The sequence below is a fragment of the Perognathus longimembris genome, chromosome 15 (assembly GCF_023159225.1).
Source record: "Perognathus longimembris pacificus isolate PPM17 chromosome 15, ASM2315922v1, whole genome shotgun sequence".
In the NCBI taxonomy this organism is placed as follows: Eukaryota; Metazoa; Chordata; class Mammalia; order Rodentia; family Heteromyidae; genus Perognathus; species Perognathus longimembris.
Genome location: NC_063175.1, coordinates 38,819,467 through 38,841,640, shown reverse-complemented (window position 1 = coordinate 38,841,640; position 22,174 = coordinate 38,819,467).

The following is a 22,174-nucleotide window of genomic DNA, read 5'->3' as shown; positions in this document are numbered from 1 at the left end:
GCTGATTTTGAGCTGTGAACCTCACACCTCAGCCTCTTGAGTAGCTAGGATTTCAGACATGAGCCACCAGCACCTGGCTTATAGGGTTGTTTTATTATAGCGAAAGTAGAGAGGTATTTTGCTTTTTTCCTCTAGCATTATTGATGCAAATTAGGTTTTTAAATTATGATTTGTTTAGAAAATGTTCACATTCACAAATTGTGATTGGTATTGTCATGTAAATGTTTAGGATTGTTGCTAAACTTGGAAAAAACTCCAACAGTTTCTTTGCATTTGACCTATAAGAGTTCAGAGTGTTTCAAGTTTTCTTGTTCAAACCAGAAAACTAAAAACAATAAATTCTGTTTCATGTGATCCATCTTAAAAAATTAAAAATATGGCAGGCTAGGGGATGTAGCTCAGCAATACAGTATGTGTTTAGTATGTTCGAGATCCTGAGTCCAAGACCCAGCACACTAAAGTAAATTCATAAATTGCCAGGTATACAATCCCAGAACTGGGCACTTTGGGACACTAATACAAGAGGATCATGAGTTGAAGGTTAGCCTAGTCTAGACCAATCTGGGCTATGAGGCCCTGTCTCAATAACATATTACTAAAACAAAGAACAGACAAATAAGAACTACAGTATGTATTATAAGTTGAACTTCCATTTTTACTAATAAAGCTGGTTTTATACACTCAGTGATCAGGAAAATGTACTCTAGACTAGCTCCTTTCCAATCTTTCTTCTCCAGAACCTATAATCCTAGCTACTCAGGAGACTCTCAGTTCATAGCCAGCCAGGGTGGAAGTGGATCTGTGGCTCAAGTAGTAGAGCACTAGCCTTGAATGAAAAAGCTAAAGCCAGACCCCGAATTCAAGCTCAGTACTGGCACAAAAAAAAAAAAATTAGCGGTTGGGGGTATAGTGCAGTGATAGAGGTGTTTGACTATCATGTTCAAGGTTCTTGGTTCAATTCACAGCATTGTAATAATAATAATAATAATTTACAGGCTTCCCTTTAGCCACATTTTGGGGGTCTAGAGATTAACCCAGATCTTCACATATGCATGGCCCAGCTTCTGACACTGAGTACACTTGTAAACCTTGGGAACTTCACATTTGGTGGACGGACACATGTCCAGAAAGGCAGTTCAAATCACTTAGCTTCAGGAGTCCTGGTTTCAGTCTAGCCCCACCACATCATGTCCCACTCAAGGCCTCAGTTTCCTAAGCTATAAAACATGTATTGATGATCTCACTTTGGAGATAAGAGATGAGAAAGTGCACTGTGAGCTGCAGTCTCCTGAGCAGATCCACACAGGACAGGAACACGAGTGGAGAGAGACCATGCTCAAGACAAAACTCTTGGGAGGCAGGAGTGCCTGCACTGGGCCTGGAAAGACTCAACCCAAAGAGGGCTGGAGATTGAAGGCATCGGGTGTGGGCTTGGGAGCCGGTGGGGGCTGAGAGACGGGTTCTGAATTCCTTCAGCAAAGTGGGGTGGGGACCACCCCAAGATCACAGGAAAGAAAGATGTCCTCCAACAGACCTTGAAAGCCAGACAACTGGAGAAAGCAGTGGGAGAGAGTCTAAGCCGCTGAGTGCTGTTATGCAGCCCCCAGGGCCACCTTGTCCCCAGGAAAATGCTTCCCTTTCCAGACCTTTGTTCCTGCCCTCTTGGGGCGGTAGTCATCTCTGAGATAACTGCATCCACCTCTCTCAATGGCTGGATGGCTTGATCCAGGTGTCCTCCCACTAATCCCTAATTTATTCATTCCTATGACAAATTCATGGGTGCACTGGGCCCTACACTTCCCTAGGGCTCCAGCTTTGGGTAGAAGGAGAGTATAAGGGGACTGGTGCTAAATTGTTACAACAGTAAAAATAAACACCAGAAACCACAGTGCTCTCTCTGGGAGTACACAGAGAGCTGTAGCCGGTGGGGAGGGGGAAGGGAGGGTGGATACTGACCGTGCCCAAGTACATTCCAGGTAACTAGATTGTGCCTGGAAAGGCCAACTCACGTGCCACTTCTTCTAGTCCCTTCCTTGACTCTGCAGACTGGACTAATTATACCTTTGTCTAGGTTCCCCTGGGTTCATGTCTCATCAGTCTGTTATAAGTGACTGTACTACTTCCAGTGGTGGCTCACCTTGATCAGACTGCCACATTATGGATTCCTCTGGGGTAATAACTATGTCTCATCTTCCTAGGGTTGGCATTAATCAATAGCATGGTGCATGTTGGTAAGGACCAGGAAATGTTTGTTGGAATCGTGTTGAGCAAGGAAATAATTATTCCTAACTTGAGGTTCAGGTCAAGCCCTTTTAGTACCCACAGTGACATCCTTATTACCTGCCAAGCCTAGGGCCTGTGGTATACAGCAACTGCCCCCTGTTCAGAGTGCTGAAAGAACTTTCAGTACAATTGTGCGGCAAGCAAAGACCTTTTTTATTGCTCTTGTTGTTTTTTTAAACTCATGGTAGTTTGAACTCAGGGAATCTCACTTGCTAGGCAGACCTTCTCTCTTTTTTTGCACTGGTTATTGTTGAAATAGGGTCTTACTTCCTGCCCTTTCTCTTCCCACCTTAGCTGGGATGATAGGCATGTGCCACCACGCCTAACATCTTCTATTAAAAAGGAATCTCAAAGACTTTTCTGCCAAGCTACTGTGAGCCTCTCCCTCTAGGAGCACAGTGTGTCTCACCATGTCCAACAATGAGTTGAGAAGGAATCCTGGGCATATGCTGAGGCTGACATTGATCTTCCTGATCACAGCCTCCTCCCAAGTAGCTAGGATTACAGGCATGAACCACCAGTGCCCATCTTGTTATTTTATTTCAGACAGGTTTTCATTATGTAGCCTACACTGGCCTCAACCTTGTATTCCTCTGGCCTTAACCTCCTGACCACCCAATGATACCTTTTTAAATTACCAGGGAGGTTTTCATTCTACCACACATATCTGAGACTAAAAGGTTTTCACCCGGATTCTCAGAAATAATTATCATTTTCTAGTATGTTGTGCAGGCAGTCCTTACTATGTATATACTCACTGTATACAATACAGTGTCTAGCATACAGATAGGGCTTAATAAATGTTATTCACTTGAATGAGCAAATGGATGAATAAATGAATGAGTCACTGAATAATTATTACCTTAATCCCATAATACTCCTGGCTTTTATACTGATTTGTTATATACTGAATGTCACTTCTGGAAATTCATATATGAAAACCTAACACCCAAAGTGATAATTTAGAAGTATGTTCATTGGGAATTATGGTTCCATGAGGTCATAAAGGTAGACCCTAGATGGGATTGTGCTCCCATAGAAGAGGAAAAATGTCCAGAATCCCCACTCTCAGCCATGACAAGACACAGTGAGAATGCTGATTCTGCAGGCCAGGAGGAAGGCCCTCACCAGAAACGAAGTGCTGGACCTTGGTCTTGAACTTCCTAGTCCATCAAACTGTTAAAAAAAAAAAAAGCCATTTGTGTTGTTTAAGCCTTTCACCCTATGGTAATTGTTTTGTGACAGCCTGACTGATTCCATTTCCGTTACTGTAGTCTGTCTCTGTGTCTCCATGTATACAATTATGTGTTAGATCATCATCCTACAATTTGGTTCAGTAAATGTCATATTCATTGTGACTAGAATGATTATCAAATCAAAACATTTCTTCTTGACTTTCAAGACCCTCTACAGTCAACCCCATCCTATAGATCTACCCAAACAATGCTCCCTCCTACATTCATCCTGACGTGCTGTTTGAGTAAAGAAGCATCCTCGCTAACAGAGGAGACACGTCTACTTTAACACAACACTTACTGGATTTGAAAGTAAGTCAACTGTAGAAAAATTGGAAAAGCTCAAACAGACCAATGGTGAAAAGCATCTCCCACAGAGCACACTTTCATAACCATTTTTCTGGTTGGGCTCAATGGTTCACACCTGTAATCCTAGCTATTCAGGAGGCTGAGAGACCTGAGATCATAGCTTGAAACCACCAGGCAGGAAAGAAAGTTTGTGAGACTCTTATCTCCAATTAGCCACCAAAAAGCAGGAAGTGGTGGTGTACAGCTCAAGTGATAGAGCACTAGCCTTAAATGAAAAAGCTCAGAGACAGTTCCCAGGCCCTGAGTTCAAGCGAAATAATTTTTCTACCTTTATGTCTTCTCCAGTGGATGGATGCATAGATCTTAGACTTGAAAGGAGCCAGAACCAGGAAAGGCATCCTCTATAACACTTGTGAAAGTAAAGAACCATCTTCTACTTGAATTCTCTCAATTCACAGGCAAGTTGAGTTCCCAAGGTGGCCACACCCACCAGAGGAAGAATTACTTCCTGGAAGGCTCTTGGTTTCCTGTGAGCTGAACTTGACCCCTCTGAACCCCTATATTCTCTCTCTGGTCTCTTGAACAGGACAAGATGGCCTACAAATTCTCTATGACAGCCTGCCGACAAAGACCAACAGCTGGATTCCTTTCCTAGGTTTAACAATCCTGAACCTCTCACCATCTTAAAAATCAGCTGAGATCCATTTTCACTGCCATTCTTGGTCATGCTATTAAACCATAATGCCAGGAAGAACTGCAGGGGTCTCTTGTTACTTACTTATGGCATTTTTTTCTCCAAATTTTCTACCATGAACTTCTATTATGTTACTAGAAAAAAATGTAACAGACAATGTTATTCCTCAATTCCTGCTATTATTTTTTTGCTATTAGTTTTTGTTTTATTGGTCATGGGCTTGAACTCAGGGCCTGGATGATGCTATCCCTAAGCTCTTTTGCTCAAGGCCAGCACTCTACCACTTTGAGCCACAGCGCCATTTCTCGTTTTCTAGTAGCTAATAGAAGATAAGAATTTCATGGTGACTTTTCAGCCTGGGCTAGCTTTGAGCCATGATCCTCAGATCTCAGCCTCCTGAATAGCTAGGATTTCAGGCATGAGCCACTGGCCCCTGGTTTATTTTTTTGCTTTTAAATAGCTAAATTTTTGTTTTAGTAGCACTAGGATTTAAACACAAGGCCCTACATTTGCTAGGCAAGAGCTCTACCACTTGATCCATACCGTCAGCCCTTAAGTAGTTACATGCGTAAGTGCTAACAAGACTGGTAAGTCATCCCTTACCGGTGAAATTAATAAAATTTCAGTAGTTTATTGGTATAATTCATCTACTTTATCTCTAGCTATTGTTGTTCATCTCTTACTGTGCCCAATTCATAAAGTAAACTTTATCATGGGGCTGGGAGTGTTAGCTCAATGGCAGAGTATGTACATAGCAAGAATAAGGCCCTGAGTTCAATCCCTAGTACCAAAACCAAAAAACAACAACAAAAACTTTGTCATAGGTCAAAGGGTAAAAGGCAAACCAATTGCAATAACAATACTCGCAAGACAATATGTTGGGAATTAACTGTACAACTTGGGGGGGGGGATTGGAGGAGAGGGAAGGTGGGAGAAAAATGAGGGAGGGGGTAACGAGTTTGACAAGAAATGTACTCCCTACCTTACATATGTAACTGTAATTCATTGGTACATCACCTTGACAATAAAATTTTAAAAGTAGAAAAAAAAAGTTTGCCATGGGTATGTCGCATGGGGGTGGGGGTTGTCTTAGAATATATCTCCTGTAGATAAGGTGCACCACCTACTCCATTGTACCATCACTCTGAGCTTCTTCTGGGTTTTCAGTGACTGGACTGTGGTTTCACCATTACAGACCTCACGATGGAAAATTTCCCCACTTGTATCTGGCTCTCATGTACACACAGACAGCATGGGAAACTTTGTTCAATGCTTTGTCAAGATAGCCTTTGCTATTCCTGTCAGGCTGACAATAAACACATTGAGTGAAGAATTGGGGGAAAAAGCATCTTTGGTAATGAAAGTCACTGAGAGTTTGGTTTGACATGATTTAATGAATTAATTCTGAAACAAGTATGGTTCTTTATAAAGTGCTCCCAGACCATCTGTGTAATAATTCTCGAATGCTGTTGAGTGACATTAAACTTACATGCCAAGAACTGTATTTTCTTTTGGAAAATGGGGACATTTTGCTTCCTCTGGCTGGCTAGTCCTTGCTCTCTAACCTGTTATACAAGTCCTACCTCGGGCCTCACACTCACTGGCTAGGCACTTACACTCCCGTTCTAGAGGCATCCATTCTGGAATTCCTGTAGTAAATCAGCCAGAAAGAACAATAGCAACAGTGAGAACCGCCTTCCCCCCCGTCCCCCCCCCACAGGACTTCATCCTGTATGTGTGTGTAGGGGGGGTATACGTACTACTTATTTGTCACTCTATCATACCATTGAATACGTGTAACTAAACTTTCAAACACTTGAACAATAGCTGCTATTATTACCTTCATTGAGCAGATAAGGAAACTGCGATTGAGAGAAACTCAGGCTCCTGACTTGATCAATAACCCTTAGCCAGTGCACAATGACTGAGTCATGATTCTAAACCTAGGTTTAACTGGGTTTCATACATTCTGGGCAACCTAATTGTCCACAGGCCGCAGTAAGTAAGTCCTCCATAGTTTTCCTTCACCACTGGCCTGGTCCTGCCTCTCCCCAGCATGGCCTTCACCTCTACTTCAGGCACTGGGAGATGACTGGAAGAGCTGGGAAGGATCCCACACAAGGCCCAACCCAGATTCTCTCCCTCTCACTACAGGATGGGAGAGGGGACATAGTGCAGGAGGGGCGAGGGGGGGGGGGTGTACTTAATCCCCAGAGACCTGGATGACACTGTGAGAAGACGTTTTGAACTCCTGTTCCCTCCTGTTGAGCCCTGAGGGGCCAAGGCCTCAGCTGACAATTCTGATAATCTAATATTCACCAAGCCCTTCCAGGCCAGTAATTGAATTCAGCTTCCCTGCCAGCCCAACTAAGGGCCCTCACTCCACATTTGCTTGACAAAACACTAGGCCCAGGGAGAGGCAGAGACCTGAGAGGCCCTTGTCAGTTTCTAGGAGCCCCTAGAAACAGTTTGAGATGCTAGAGCAAAGGGCCTGACATAGATTTGAGTGGATCATCAGGTTAGAGGGGCTTTTAGGGGAGGTAAGCCTTGGCGTGGAGGAGGGGCATGGCTGACAGCAGGGTATTTCTGTGTGTGTGTGTGTGTGTGTGTGTGTGTGTGTGTGTGTGTGTGTGTGTGTGTGTGTGTGCCAGTCTTGGGGCTTGAACTCTGGACATGAGTGCTATCCTTGAGCTTTTCTGGCTCAAGGCTCCAGGTCTACCACTTGAGACACAGCTCCACTTCCAGCTTTTTGTTGCTGTTGTTCACTTTGGAGATAAGAACCTGGGCTGGCTTCTAACTGCAATCAGCAGATCTCAGGCTCCGGAGTGGCTAGGATTGCAGGCGTGGAGCCGAGGGTGCGTGGCATGGGTCCCTGCAGGGGGAAGCATGCCTGGAAGGGACCTTCACTGTCATCCACCAAATAATGAGGAATAACTTCAAAATGGTTCCCAGGAAGTGGGTCCCAGCCTTGGTTCCAGAAGAAAGAGAAAGCTGAATACTGGGACTGGAGATCCAGGATGTGACTCTTCCACCTCTTTTCTCCAGGCCAGAAACGGAAACACTTCCCCATCACTTCCTCTTCCATCTCTAAGCCTCTGCTGTCTCTCGCGTTAGCTCTGACGTCCCTTGCGTCAGCTCTCCTCTTCAGCCCGGCCTCCTGCTCACTCTCCTCTGCCCTTGGCCGTCCGCTACCTGGCACACTCTCCACACACATCCCCACGTGGCTCCTCAAACCCACCAGTGGCTTCCAAGTGGCTTCAGATCCACAGCCCTCTGTGACTTAGTCCCTTCTTTCTTCACTACTATCTTGCCATCCCACACCTACAAATATTCAGGCTTAGTCTGGCCTTTAACTCAATTTCTGACTGTAAACCCCATCCCAATAATACTTCTTACATGTGCTTAATCTTTACCGAATCATATGTAGATAAGGAACAGAGAGGTTAAGAGTAAAGATGAAAAAAAAAATTGCACTCAGATGGCTTCTTCTTCTTCTTCTTCTTCTTCTTGAGACAAGATCTCACTAAGTAGCCCAAGATGACCTCAAACTTGAAATTCTGCCTCAGCCTTCTGAGTGCTGGGATTATAGGCAGGAACCAACATGCCTGGCACCAGCTTTTTGTTTGGCAAGAATTTATATTAGTGTAACAGGATAAACAAGGGAGAAATAAGAGAGAGAGAGAGAGAGAGAGAGAGAGAGAGAGAGAGAGAGAGAGCGCTTCACCAAGGCCTTTGGGGCCTTGCTGTCTTCTGTCAAGGGGATGGGCACTGTGCTCAGCACCTGAACGCCAAGGAGGCAGATGCTAACCTTCCATCTCACAGACAAGGGGACATGGCACAGAGGCCCTGGCGAGAGACTATATATTGTTTTGGTCGCTTGTGGGGCTTGAACTCAGGGCCTGGACACTATCCCTGAGTTATTTCACTGCAAGGCTAGTGCTCTACCACTTTGAGCAACAGTGCCTCTTCCATGTTTTTTTTTTTCTGGTGGTTTGTTGGAGATGAGTCTCATGGGGACTTTTCAGCCCAGGCTGGCTTCTGAGGCATAAGCCACAGGCACCCAGCTGGGATTACGCTTTTAATTATAATAGAGAAAAGCCCTTTTCCAAGCGACCCAGACTAAATTCTCTTGTACTCTAGACTAGGTTCCTGTGATTTCAGAAGTCAGGTCTCTAGCTGTCAGTGGATTGTCAGATTAGGTGTGTGTGTGTGTGTGTGTGTGTGTGTGTGTGTGTGTGTGTGTGTGTGTGTGTGTCTCTGAAAGAACAATTCTCCAAAAAAAATACAAGTCAGTATATACTCATGTAGTAAGGGGGCAAATACACATGAGCTTAAACCCATGTCATGACATAAAGTGCATGTTTTACTGTGAGTCATGGTTCAAAAAGTTTTACAAGGGGCTGGGGATATAGCCTAGTGGCAAGAGTGCCTGCCTCGGATACACGAGGCCCTAGGTTCGATTCCCCAGCACCACATATAAAGAAAACGGCCAGAAGCGGCGCTGTGGCTCAAGTGGCGGAGTGCTAGCCTTGAGCGGGAAGAAGCCAGGGACAGTGCTCAGGCCCTGAGTCCAAGGCCCAGGACTGGCCAAAAAAAAAAAAAAAAAAAAAAGTTTTACAAAACACTAATTTGCTGAAGGGGGAAAAAAGCCTCCAAGTAATCCTCAATCAAGTAGGCATTTCTGCTACTTGGGCAGACGCTGGGAAGAGCGAAGTCGGCCTCTGCTGGACTCCACAGGCATTGCAGCAGAAAGGAATGTCAGGAAGCCCTGCCCAACTGTGCAGGATTTGATTTCCAAAGCTCTGTCCTGGCTTTCAGTCCTATGGTCATTCTTACTGTAGTCTAATCACTTGGTATGCCATCCTTTCATCTTCCCCAGTGGAGCTGAAGCTCCTAAGGAATCCAGATTCTTCCTCCACTAGACTACTGTGGCCAACATGACACAAAAGGACTCAAGATCCTGTCTACACAAAGCCTTGGGGAGGTGGTCTCTGTAAAACACAAGACAGGTTTTGCATCTATTTTAAGTTCATGGCAGGAAAGGGACATTACATTCAGACACAGGAACCAAGGGGGGCAGAACTGACCTAAAGAATATAAGCCTCAAGTCCATAAACATGGGTTTAACAGGGCCAGATAGACAGCCCCAGAGTTTGAGCCACTGCCTCAGGGAAAACTTGAATTCCCAGTGCTGGCCTCTGAGGCAAACCAAAGAGAGGCCAAAGCATCCAGCCACTCTTGCAAAAAAATCCCAGTACAAAAATCACCTACAAGTAATCAAACCCTTATTAGTAGTAGGTTCCCTACCCTACCATTTGTCTCTGAAGACTGCCTGCCTCCCAGATATGCAAAGAACAAAGCAGGAATCAGCAACCTGCAGTGCTCCCCACCAGACTAGCAGTAATTATCATCACCCTGTCTCCAAGCCTCAAGGGAGATTTCCCATACTTTGCTTCTTCCTTCTCTGACCCCCCTACAGCAAAGCCCTGTTGGCCCTTCTGGCCCTGTGTAGCTCTGGTTTTCATAGGTATCCCCTCTCACTGCTCCTTAGCAATATCCTTAGGGAAGCTTCCCAACCTCAGCACTCCTGAGGTTTGGGGATGGTAGCTCTGTTATGGGGACCATCCTGTGAGTTGTGCTGTGTAGCAGCCATGACCTCGATTCACTAAATGCCATTAGCAGCACCTATTCCCTTCTTGTGACAATCACAAATGTCTTTAGTTATTGTCAAGTCTTCCAGGTGATCATTACAACCCTTGGTTGAGAGGGGTGACTTAGGATGCTTCTGTTCCAGTATCATAGATTTGTTTTCCCTAGACCTGTAGTTTTATCTGCTAATGTATAAGTAGGAATCTCCAAGTCATACGGTCACTGTCTCTGCCCATTCCCATTTGATAAGTGATGTCTTCTTAGTTTGAATCCTCCTAGCAGAGTCACAGACAAGGACCTGGGTACAGATAGCTTAACTGGGAGGTAGCCTCAAGGAATAGGAGGATCTGAGAGTGAGGAACTAAAAGAGGGAAAACCAATGTCCCACAAGCAATGGGGCTTCAATTCCACTGGGCACACATTTACCGACTAGCTACCATTTTCATTACTGGGGGTTGTCCCAAGGCCATAATTCCCCTAACTTTTGAGCTGAGCTTCAAGTACACAAACCAAACTCCTCAGAAATTGGAAACGATACATTCCATTCCATTCTCTGAATTAGCGTGCTGTCATCCTGAATCCAAGCTCACACAGAACTGTCTGTTGTAGCTGCAGCTGAAGTCATAGCTGGCCAAGGCAATGTGTTTTAGGGCTCCCCAGATGGTCCACTGAAGCCTCACATGAAGTCCATTCTGTCACTGAGTCTTGAAGGTGGTAGCCAATCATAATCAAGTGAACATATGTTGTACAAGAAGAGACTAAAGCCCCAATCACTGCTAAAGCAGGTCTTGAGAGTGAAATTGCTTTTCATTAAGTTCCTTTACCTCCTCATTATAATCTTTTTTTTAGTGGGGGTAGGGGGGGAGAGGGCTGGTCCTGGGGCTTGAACTGAGGGCCTGAGCACTGTCCCTGGCTTCTTTTTGCTCAAGGTTAGCACTCTACCATTTGAGCCACAGTGCCACTTCTGGCCTTTTCTGTTTATGTGGCACTGCAGAATCAAAACCAGGGCTTCATGCATGCTAGGCAAGCACTCTACTGCTAAGCCACATTCCCAGCCCCTCATTGTAATCTAGGTTGCTTTGTCGGTTGCACTTACCCAGATTTACACCTCTGAGAAGTCTGGGCCCTCTAGTGGCTTGCTGTGTCATACCATAGTTGTAGCCAGAGCTCCAGGCATACTCTTGAGCAGCTTTCTCAGCTTCAGACATTCTTTCACCTGGTATGAATTCACCACTGGGCATGATGGTGAGAAAGATAAACCCTGCATCCATCCTTAGCTCCTTCTAGTCTTCTGCCAACTAGAGATAGTACCACATATCAGCTGTCAGCTGTATTTTGGATGACGGTACCCAACTCCAGTGAACCATCTTTGACTTGTGACCTTAGTTCAGTTTTCAATAATCTGTCCATCATTCTTCCTGCTTCTACTAATTTATTATCTACCATACCAGCAGTGGAATATCCATCGTCACATCTCCTTTGCCTAAAAAGTAGGTAGTTATAAGGCAGGAGATATAAATGAGTCACTTGAGAAAACCTCAGGTTACACTACAGTAGTTATAATCCAAGAAAGGTGGGCTGCCTCCACTGATTACCCTCTGTAAATAATGTTATTAACACCTGGCTGATCAAGGATTCGAGACTTGTCTATAGGCGGACAAACTGGTTAACAGTGGAAGTAGCTAGATCCCTGGGCCCAAATTTAGCTTCCTTTCTTCACCATGGTTATTGCATTCATGGCCCTGGAGGACAAGGCTGACTCCCACGGGATGAGCTATGCTGTCTACTTGGATGTTCAGCATCACCTGTAGTGGATGCTCTTTGGCAGGTATTTGTCCTTACTCAGGTCTATCCACAGTGTAACAATGAGCAGTCAGAGGAACAAGGAGCCAGGAACATGGGGGCTTTAAGGTTTTTAAGTAGAGTCTGTATAGTTAGTATAGTATAGTAATAGTAATAGTATAGTATAGAATAGATGAGAGTTTCTTGGACTGTAGTCTGTCCTGTTTGAGATTCAGGATATCCTCAGTGCCTATGGGTTCACATTTTCAAATAAGGCTGCAGTTGAGGCTTGGATGGGATTAGCTGATAAGATTCCCTGGAAAAAGGGCTGGGGATATGGCCTAGTGGCAAAGAGTGCTTGTCTCCTATACATGAGGCCCTGGGTTCAATTCCCCAGCACCACATTTACAGAAAACAGCCAGAAGTGGCGCTGTGGCTCAGGTGGCAGAGTGCTAGCCTTGAGCGGGAAGAAGCCAGGGATGGTGCTCAGGCCCTGAGTCCAAGGCCCAGGACTGGCCAAAAAAAAAAAAGATTCCCTGGAAAAGTTCCAGCCACCATTGTTTGGCTCAGTTGTCCTTTTGTTCTTTTCTTTTTTTTTACCTTTATTGTTATTGTAAAGGTGATGTGCAGAGGGGTTATAGTAATGTAAATATAGTAATGTAAATCAGGTAAAGAGTACATTTCTTTTTGGACAATGTCACCCCTTCCCTCACTCTCTCCGTTTTCCCTTCCCATTCCCACCCACAAGTTTTTATAGTTCATTTTCAACATAGTATCTGCTGCATTTGTTCACCCTGTGTCTCTCCATTTTGTGCCCACTTGCCCTCCCAAAGACAGATAAATGAACAACCAAGGAAAAAAGAGAAGAAAAACAACAAAGAAAAAAAAGCTTCATTTCCATTTCCTGAAGTTCATTTTGATGAATACTATTTTATATGATCAGAAGCACCATAGGCATTGTGCCTTTGTGCTCTTCTAAGAATATCCTCAGTTGTCCATTTTTAAAGTAAACACTCAACCATGTCTAGGATTAGTTTTCCTCCATCAGTTGGTCACAAGAAAAGCGTTGGTGTAATCTTCAGATGAGACATCACATCAGTAAGCGAACTGGAGGCACAGCTTACTTGCACCCTGTGGCCTTGTCCATACTCAACCCTGGAAGTACCTCTTCCACCTTAGAATGGACTGCCTGAATTTATCATCTGAATGTTCCAAAACTCAGTCCACAATAAGTATAAGAGATACTTGGATGTCTCCCAGTCAGATGCTGTCTCTACCAGGGCCCAAACGCATGCTGGAAGATACTTTTCAAAAAGGCTTCATGTGTAGCTCAGTGGTAGAGGGTTTGCCTAGCATGCTCTGTGTGTCTATGTCTCATGCCCTAGCATCAGAAAAACAAACAAAAAGGTGTTTAATTATCTGCAGCAGAAGATAGCCTTTCAAAATCCTTAGACCACACTGCATCCTTCAGTGAGGCTGAATCCCTCCAGCACCACTGGATTTGCTGATCACATAGTTCAAGCAGCAAGACAGCCTGTATTGGAGGCTGGCTTGTGTTCCAGAGCCCTTCCTTGCTCCAAGACTCTCTCTCAATGAATGGGCTAGCGAAGTATGTCTAAGTATATTATCTACTAGGTCTGAAAGCCAAAGGACACTGTGTCTTCCTAGCAATAAAGAGTAAAGGAATCAAAAAATTATTCTCACCTTAAAAGAGCAAAGTGGAGCAACTAAAATTATCTGATCCAGTCTTATCCCTTTTCTGTATTCCCTATTCAATGAGTGTAATGCCTAGCAGCCTTTCTTCTTCCCCTTTCATGGTGACTTACAGATTTAAATACTTTTCTACTCTGCTCTCCTTTCCACCCCACATCTCACTGCTTTGATTCAGCTTTCATTATTCATCTGATTCCTATGAAAACTTCCTAAAGCCTTCCACATCCAAATATTAACTAACTCCCAATGTACTTTGTCACCAAAAAAAATTTGCTCTCTTCTTCCCTCCATACAATACCTGAAGGGATCCACATTTCAAAGGTACAACTTTATTGTAATTATGTTTTGAGATGTCTGCTTCCTACCTTTAAACATGGCTTTTTGAGGATGTGCATGGCTTCCACAACCAGCAGATCGGTGGGGCTCTGACTCCAGACTATTTCCCCACTCTTCCCTCTCCCTTTCTCCCAACTAGTAGTTCTTATAGCCATGCTCTTTCACCTCCACACCTTACCTGGCCTTCACATCTGATTCTCATCCATACCCTCCACTTTCTGCCAGAAACCATACCTCCTACCCATCTTTTAAACTTAGCTGAAGAACTTGCAACCTTTACCAAGAGCCCTTTCTCCACTTGTTCATCCCACTCCAACTAACTGAAGAAACCTTCTTCTTGTTCTCACACTCTCTTGCAATGAGTTCTGGTCTTGCATTTGACTATGGTTTGTTCCACTAGAGAGAGCCAGCCACTTGGGAATGAGAACTGGCCCAATGCCTACCACATAGAAAATACTGAAATGTTGGCAGAATGTGTTCAGTTTGCACTGTCTAAAGGTAGCAAACTGGCAGAACCCAGGCTAAATCAGGCAGGCACACAAGTTTTGTTTGGCTCACATGGTTCCTGGCTAAGCCAGGCCAAATAGAATTCATCCAGGTTATATAGTTGGCAAAATTTATCACAGACTTTGCCTCCACCCTATTTAGCAAGTTAGAGACATACCCAGGAAATAATGAGACCAAGGACATAATGACCACAGCGTCTGGAGTACATTCTTCTCACAGGAGTTGCTTGCCTACAGCTCAGCCTCAGCAGCCTTCACTGAGTAAAGCACCAGGCCACCTGGGCTCACTGCTTTTTACCCTGTGTCAGGAAGATTCTGAGGGTAGGGCATGAAGAAGGTAGATCAGCCTATTTTTATTTTCTTCTTGCACTATCTATTCAAGCTACATATCCAACAGGCTGGACAACGGCCACCTGGAAAAATTTACAGAAATTTCACCTTAAAAAATGTCATTGTTAAAATACAGACTTCTATTTTCTTTGAAAAATTTCCTGAATCTGGTAACAGCCAACTATACTCTGTATTGAGAATTTCCACTTTCCCCTTTGACCAAAATGAAGTCCCTCCAAGGTCCCACACTCATCTACCCTCTGGTAGCCAGCCCGATGAGTCATTTTTGTTGCCAGCCTTATTGCTACAGCCATTCGAACCTGCAACTTCTAACGTACAGTGAACCCACTCACAATATCCTATTACTTACTTATCCCTCTCCCAATCTTGAAATGATGGTAGCCCACAAGACTCCCCTGAACCAATTGAGATCCACAGAGGTGGCTGGCTTCATAGGTCACAGCTTGATAGCAAAGAAAGCAGAACTTGATATTTTAGGACTTTTGATATTTCAACACCCCATGCCAGTTATCACTTAACCAAACTGTTGCTTGCTATTTTCTCTAAGGTATTTCAGTTATGTTTAGAACACATGCAATCAGCATTACATGTGCTATTGTGAAATTGTTGCTACTGTGAACTTGTTAGCAGGCCTAAGAACCAGTTTTGTTGGGTCTACACATCTTATCCAAACTAGCCCCACAAGGACTAGTGGAGGACTGACAAGATGATGGTGTGAACTTGGCTCCTGCTTCACCATTTTGCAGGCGTGGAACCTGAGGCACAAAGAGGTCAAGTGAATGCAGTAGTCTGGTTGTTAAAATAATAAAATACTTCACATTTGGTTGGCCAGTAGCCCATGTCCTGAGCGACTTGAGTGCCTACCCTACCAACCCTGGTCAGCTCCTAGGATCTGCAGAAGGCTAGCACTGATAAGTGTTAATATCACATCTGCCCAAACTAGGATTTCTAGGAGCCAGTGGCCACCATTTCTCCAGTATGCTCTCACAGCTGCTGAAAGGATTTTGAATATTTCACCAGCAAGTGAAAGGTTTGCATTTTTAATGGTATATATATTTAATGTAGTAACAAGTACACTTTGGCAAGAGCCCACAAAGCTAATCAGCAGAATTTAGGCAGGACGTTCAGAAGATCTAGAAAGTCTAAGAGATGAAAGAGAAGTACCCATTACTGCTTAAAGCCCAAATCCTGACATACTTTCTGACTCAGCACCCTTGAAGGACACCACAAACTCCACAGTGAAACTGACAGTGACTCTCAGAGCTGGAAAACAAGTTTGGAAAATATGGCAACAGAATCTTTGGTATTTCTAAGTTTCTCCCCAACTCAATAGATTAGCATTCTCTTCAGTGTAATGGCATTGTGTAGTCATTTTGGCAAGCCTCAAATACCGGGTATGAGCCCCTTACAGTGGTTACAAAACTCTCAGGATGAAAACCAGAAGGCCAATCCCTCTACAGGTCTCAGGAGGTCATATATGTTCCCCAAGTTTCGGAAACCGTATACACTCCTGTCCATAGCCTCCACCAGAAGTTGATACACACTCACACTTCAGCAGAGAATTAAAATGAATCTTTACCCCTGGGCATCAGTTTAAATGGCATACCTCAGCAACTCACACTTTTCTTCAGAGGGTTGATATCCTAAAGTCTTACTGGCAGTCAGGGTAATGAGTGCCTAAACAGTAAGAAAGTTGGTCACGTTTGCCTTTAGTAATAGCCATCTTGGTTTTCTGGATCCCTTGTAGCTGGCTTGTACCTTCCTCCTAGCCTTTCCGTATGCCAAGCTATTAACAGCCTACTGTATCATACCCTCAATTCTACAGGTAGGTGGTATCTTTTAATACACAATTAACATACCACAAACTTCACCCTATAAGGATAATTCAGTGGATTAAAACAAAAAACATCTTCAGAGGGGTATGGCCATCACCACTACATAATTTTAGAGTATTTCTAGCTCCCAAACAGAAACCGCTTACCTATCAGTCACTCCCTATTTCCACCTTCTAGTCTGTGGCAACACTAATCTACATTTCCTATACATGGAAGATGGTGAACTCTTTCCGAACTGGCTTCTTTCATGTAGTATAATGACCTCAAAGATGATTAATGTATTATTACTATTTATTTACTGTCAGTTGTGGAGCTTGAACTCATGGTCTGGGCACTGTCCCTGGGCCCCTCTGTGCTCAAGGCTAGTGCTCTACCACTTGAGCCACAGTGTCATATTCAGTGGCTTCAAACTGAGATCCTCAGATCTCAGCCTCCTGAGTAGCTAGGACAGACACAAGACTGGCTCATTAATATTCAGGACTGAATGAACTTTAACCAGTTGAGGAATAGTCAAATTGTTTTCCAAGGTGGCTGTGCTATTTTATTATTCCCAGCAAGAGTAGGAGGGCTGTGACAGCTCGTTCCAGGTTTGTTTAGCAATGGAGGAATGTTAATGAAGAGCATCTTTTTACATGCTTATAGACTAATTCTGGATTTCCCTTGGAAAAATGTCTATTCCAATTCTTTGTCCATTTTTACATAAGTTTCCTTTTTATTGAGTTGTACGAGTCCTTAATATGTTACAGGTATCGATAACAGTTTCACAGGCCTAGCCAGCTTTGAAGCATGATCCTCAGATATCAACCTCCTGAACAGCTAGGATCACAGGTGTGAGTCACAAGCATCCAGACACAGAAAGTCTCAGTGTCATTTCATAATGAAGAAACACAAAAGAGTTCAAAGAATAACATATATCTATGCTCCTGCTGCCCAACCGAAAAAAAAAATTTTACCAATAAAGTTGAAGTCCTTGACCTTTTTTATCCTTCCCCTTCCGGAAGTAGAGGAATAACTATACCTTGAATTCAGTGTTTATCATTCTCATGTCTCATTGTGCTCTTATAACATGTGGGTATATCCTTTATCAATATGCAGTATTGTTTTTCTTTTAAATTCCTCATATAAATGTCATCACATAGCATACACTCTGCAAATTGCTTTTCCTCCAGTCCATATTGCTGAGATTAATCTATTGGTAGAGTGCCAGTTTGTTCACTTCCATGATGGTTTAGTACTATGTAAACTCGTCATGTTTCCATCCTCTTGATGAATACACCCTGAAGTAGCTAAACCTGGAAAAAGTAATACCAAGCACTTGAACAAACACTTTCCCCCAAATCATGTCTTCCCACATCTCTCTCTCTTTTTTTTTTTAAACTAAAATCCACAGTTAAAAATACACTTTACACTTTGGGCTTTTTGTTGTGCCAGTCCTGGGGCTTGAACTCAGGGCCTGAGCACTGTCCCTGGCTTCTTTTTGCTCAAGGCTAGCACTTTACTACTTAAGCCACAGTGTCACTTGGCTTTTTCTGTTTACGTGGTGTTGAGGAGTCAAATCCAGAGCGAAACATGCTAGGCAAGCACTCTACTGCTAAACCACATTCCCAGCCCTACATTTTGGGCTTTTGAGTACATATGTATCTTGTAACTTTTTGTGTAGATGTGTAGCAGTATGTAACAAATGGAAGCTGCATGTAATAATACTGTCCCCAGTTATTTTCTGTTGTCCTCTTTCTTTAAAGGAAGTAACAAAAACTATGTTATGTATGATATTGAAATGACTGCAAAACTCCCTACCAAAACTCCCACCCGAGCCCCGCCCAAGGATGTAACTGCAAGGAGTGGAACTGCTCAGCTAAGAAGGACACACATATTCAGCTCTGCTAAATTCCAGTTTTCTTAATTGCTGAAGCAAATTATGCTCCAAATAAACAGATAAGCAATTGTTATTGTTCTATCTTCTTATTGGATTTAAATGTATTACTACCCATATGAAATGCCATCCTGTAATACAAGTTTTTATCTTCATAATTAGGAGCCAGTCCAAACACCTTTTCCGATTTTTACTGGCCACTTGTATTCTCACACTCTATAAATTCCGAGAATATATGTATAGTAAAAGCTCTGTGGCCACCCTAGATCCTAAGATGAGATACATCAGATATGTAGTTCTGATCCATTAAGTTTAAATCTGTGACCACTTGCCTAAGAGAAGAAAGACAGCGAAATATTACCTACTCAGGAAGACTTTTAATTCTTCTGAGGCCATAATAGAGTAGAAACAGTAGCAAAAAGAACAAATAATGGGCTGGGTATGTGGCTTAGCGGTAGAATGCTTGCCTAGCATGCTTGAAGCCCAGGGTTCAATTCCTCAGCACCACAGAAACAGAAAGGGCTAGAAGTGGCTCTGTGGCTCAAGTTGGCAGAGTGCTAGCCTTGAGCAAAAAGAAGCCAGGGACAGTGCTCAGGCCCTGAGTTTAAGCCCCAGGATTGGCAAGGAAAAAAAAAAAAAAAAAAACGAAGGAAACCAGGCAGAAAAATGATGTTTGGTTCGTTTTCTTTCCCCTCTAAAGTTAAAAAAAAAGTCTTCATTTGTAAAAGGTTGCTCTTGCAAATCAAGCAATGTAAATCTGGGTCTGTTGTTACTCTTTCTGTTCTCAATTTTCCAATCTGCAAAATTAGGGTAACAATCTGTACTATTTCTTACCCCATGTGGAAATTTTGAAATAAACATTCTCTCAAAACTTTGAAAATCAAGAGTTCATAGATATTCAAGACTTGTGTGGGTGTTAGTTATCCAATGCCTTCCAAAACATTATGTGAGAGGCAGGAACTATATTCCTTTGAACATGTTTTTTCAAGTGAGCAGTTTTCTTGAGTTCCTGCCTGAAAAGCTTGGTTGCTCTGCTGAACAATAAATTATGCCCTAAAATGACAGCTGAACCTTTCAAAAATTAGGCACAGACACTAAATCCTTTGGCAGACACGTGGGGTCACCTGATTCTCCTGATTTTACCCTCCAGTGTGATTCCCTCTGCTGCAGTATCCATTAGATGTACTTGCTTCAGAATCAGCAACAAGAGCGAAGACAACAGTCCACACCACTTCACCTTCTTACTCTCAAGATGAAACAGTCACGGAAAGGGAACAGATGCACAATGTTTAGATAAAGCTAATCCCCAAGAGCATCTTTCACTGAAAAGTTTCTTGAAGCTAAATAAATAATAAATAAAATTTACCAAGGCAGATCATACCAGTTGCTGCTGCCACACATCCTTGCTAAGGTTTGACTTTGCTGCCAGCACTTGTTTGATCCTTTACGCATTCACCCTACCAAATGGAATACTGGGCTTGGCAGAAAGAAACTGCCATAATCCCCATCAAACACAGATATCCCTGCCTAAAGCACTTTACCTAGAAGGTACATCATCTGCAGAGCAGTACAGCGGCAGCACTGAGCTGAACCAACAGAGAGCATCGTAACACCCTTCCCCCTCAGCAAATGGGTGACTTTCACTGATGCTCATGGTCAGCCTTGGTATATCACCTTCTCAAAGTTCTATTGGAAAATTTCCTAATTCTGTACATTAACATGGAGTCAGGGAAGAAAATTATACCTACTGATAACTTTGAAGAACCATGTCACAGAGCAGTAAAAAGGCTTAAAATAAAACACTGAAGAAATTCACATTATTTTGGTTGCAATAATGAAGCTGAAGAGATCTGTGTATATATATACTTGGTAAAGATTTATATAATTTTTCTGTTGAGATGGCAGATTCCTGGCATCTACTGTGAAAAATAAGCCAGTAAGGGAAGGGAAGGAGAAAAGCTAGTAAAGAATAGAAAGAAGAACCCCAAATGAGATAAAGTACTAGTACAGATTGTTTTACTTACTTGTTCCTATTCTGTTCTTCAAAGGTAGCACCCAAGAGCCAAAGCATTCAAAAGTAGGATCCTAGGAACAATTTCCTTCTAGAAAAAAAAGAGTTCCTCACAGGCACCAATAAGTCTTAGACACGAGTAGTACAAAAGAAACACTCCAAACACACAGAATATTTCTTACTTGTTAATAGTGCATTTCCCAATTATTAACACATCTCTTTCCAGTTCAAAATGAACTGAAAATTCATGGGGAAAACTGAGAGATTCAAGAGTTGGGTGTTTTAATTAGGCCAAGTCTCTTTCTCTCTTCTGGCTTCTCATGTTTTTTCATGTGGGGTTACTAGTTATAAAATGTTAATATGGCAGTTCCTATCACCTTGATAATCAAATAAAAATATTGGAAAACAGAATGGAGCCAGGGGGAAAGTTGGTGGGGTTATCTTTGAAACACTTTATATTTGCTTCAATGTCCAACCACATGCAAAGTTTATGCAGCTGTTGCATTTTGTCCTGGGACACCAATCTCTGGGAAGTAAGCAGTAGATAAGTAGATAAGGTATCCAGTACTGTAAGGCTTTCAGTTTTCTCTGAAACTAGCTAGATAGTAGATGGGGCTACGGGGACTAATGCAAAGCTATTTTCTTTCACCTACTGCCAACACACTACAGGCTACTTGCTCGAACACCTGGGGATCAGGATATAGCTACTGCTTAGAAAACTGGACATCTTGCAATGGTCTATTTACAAACTAGTCCATTTTCACATCCAAAGGTAACTTGGGAACATCTCCAGACGCCACTTAATAACTGAAACAGGAACAAAAAAATCCTCAGAAAATATCATTGTTTAAATACTCTATTTTTATTTTGTCTTAAAATAGTTTAACCTTTATGCTAACAGACTTATTTCAAAAAACAGAAAATCTTATCTTGCACCAAAAAATATATATAACACTCTGTTTTATTATTTTTTTCTCCAAAGACCATTAAATACTAAATGGAAACAAAAAACTAAACAATGAATGTAAAGAACCAAATTTCATTTTAAAAACTAGAGTTGCACATTTTGAAAACATTACTTCTACGCAATGATTTGTCATCACTGCATCAAGTTCACACTCAAACCCCAGTAACAGCAGATCTGTTAACCACCAAGTGCATTGGTTCCTAGCCATACAATGGCTGACATTTTATGTTCATGGTAAGCAGAGCAAAAGGTTCAACAACCTTTGTGCTCTTAAAAAAAATTTTTTTTCCTAGTTATCCAGTGATTGTTTTAAGATCACTACCCTTTAAAACTTGTTAAAAGAGTAAGTAGTGTTTTAAATAAAATGGAAAAAATATAACAGTACTGGACTAAAATATGTGATTATTTTAAACAAACAGTGCACAATTGGAGGAAGTTTGGTTAGGGTGCAATCATTTTTATATACATGGAAGTCACATCATACACATATTGGGGAGCAGGGATGGGAGCTCAACTCTGCCTTCAAAGAGAAAAGGATAAAACTAAAAACAAAACTCGTGTCCCAGGCTTCTTCAAAAACCTTGTGGCACAGTACAAAAAGGAGGCAACAAATTTAGGTTACCCTTGATG